The following is a 2,213-nucleotide window of genomic DNA, read 5'->3' as shown; positions in this document are numbered from 1 at the left end:
CACTGTAATGCGCCTGACTCACCTCTTTGTAATCATGGTCGATGAACACTTTTCTACCACTGGTGCCCTTCCCAGCCAGCCTACCCTTGTGATGAGAATCGGGTTTACCAATCCTTTTCTGTACTTTTAGGTACTCTTAACAGCACTCGACGACTTCTTCAGTACTGTAACCCTCTATCATGGAGGCCTCTTGGTATGCTCGATTATGCACGTATCGACTTAGAACCGACATGAACCGCTCGTAGGACCACATTTCATGCAAGTAGCAAGGGCCCAGCGTCTGTATCTAATGAACCATGTGAATTATGAGATGTGGCATTATATAAAAAAAAGCAGGAGGTAAACACATCTCCAGTTAATTTTGTGTCTCCACCACAAATTCATGTAGGTCACTCAGCTCTTGCTTGCCAATCGTCTTCTGTGAGATCTTCGAAAAGAAGTAGCACATGCGGGTGATGGCCATTTTCAAGAACTCTAGCTTTATAGCCCTGATTGCAATAGGTAGAAACACTGTCAGCATCACATGGCAATCGTGAGCCTTGCAGTGTGTTATTGACAAGTCCTTCATCGACACTAGCTTCTTCACATTTGCTAAAAACCCAGTTGGGACTTTGATCCCCCTTAGGAAAGTGCATATAGCTCTCTTCTCGTCTGGTGTTAGGTTGAAGCACGCCGCGGGCAGAGTGTATTTTCCATTAGCCTCAGGTACCGGGTGAAGCTGTGGCATCACGTTTAGCTACACCATGTCTTTCCGTGCTTTCAGACCATCCTTTGACTTTGCTGTGTCCATAAATGTAGCAATGAGACTCTCAAAGACATTCTTCTGCATGTGCATAGCATCAATGGCATGGGGGACCTCCAAGTCTAGCCAATAAGGCAGATACTGAAAGAAGATCGATTGTTTCTTGAAAGGTACTCCTTCGACAGGTGGTGTGCTTCTATCTCTGTTCGTCCCATCCGGATTCTTCTTTCCATAGACGACGTGTATGTTTTTCACCATTCTGTACACGTGTTCTCCGGTATGACGTCTCTCCGGAGGGGGTTCAATCTCTGGGGCGTTGTCATAAAATCTAAAGAACAATTTGCTGCGGTACTTGTGACTTGTCTTTAAGAAGCGTCGGTTCCTTAGGTAAACTATCTTCTTGGATGCATCCAGGTACACCCATGTAGTACCATCCAAGCAAACCAAGCATCCCGTCTTCCCTTTGATCTGTCCAGACAAAGCAAACAGCGCGGGGTAATCATTGGTAGTAACAAATATTATTGCTCTACATATGAAGTCCTCCTTTCGGAACGCATCGTACATCTGCTCCCCATGCCTCCATAGCCTCTCCATTTCTTGCATCAAAGGCTCGAGGAACACATCTATATCAATGCCTGGTTGTTTAGGGCTAGAAATTAGAATAGTGAGGAGAAGGTACTTTCTCTTCTGACACAACCATGTTGGGATGTTGTACATGGTCAAGATCACTGGCCATGTGCTGTGGTCGCTCATCCTCTAATTGAAGGGATTCATTCCATCGGTGCTCAAGCCAAACCGTACATTCCTTGGGTCATCACTGAATTCTTTGTGCTTCTCATCAAACCTTTGCCACTGACTACAATAAGCCGGGTGTGCAATCTTATCATCATCCACCTTGCACTCATCATGCCACCATGTCATGAGTGCGGCTTCTTTAGGGTTTAGGAAGATACGTCTCAAGTGGTCAGTCACTGGCAGGTACCACGTTACCAAGGCAGGAATTCTTCTCTGCTTTGCATCGTTGCCTAATGGAGTGTCCTCTGGGAGTTGAGATTCTTGTACCACCTTTTTTGTACCCTTCTTATTCCTCTTTTTCCCCATGGAGGCTTGGTGCCCACCGTAAAGGTCATTGTTCTTGTACCGGCTGGCCCCACACCGGGGACATTTATCCAGTGACTTGAATGTTTCACCACAAAAAAGTATACAGTGGTTGGGGCATTCATGGATTTTTTCAACCCCCATTGTCAATGGACTTATGACCTTCTTCGCTTGGTATGTGTTGGTGGGAACTGAGTTTGGTTGTGGCAGCACCCATGACAGGAGATGCAATAGATCATTGAAACTACAGTCTGACCAGCCGTACTTAGCCTTCAGGATGAGCAGCTCAAGCACAAAACATAGCAATGTCCAATGTGTCGGACAACCCTTTTCAACACCATACACAGTCTCCTTCGATGTTTTTGTCACCCTT

The sequence above is a fragment of the Miscanthus floridulus genome, chromosome 9, assembly GCF_019320115.1.
Source record: "Miscanthus floridulus cultivar M001 chromosome 9, ASM1932011v1, whole genome shotgun sequence".
In the NCBI taxonomy this organism is placed as follows: domain Eukaryota; kingdom Viridiplantae; phylum Streptophyta; class Magnoliopsida; order Poales; family Poaceae; genus Miscanthus; species Miscanthus floridulus.
Note: the sequence above shows the minus strand (reverse complement) of the source record.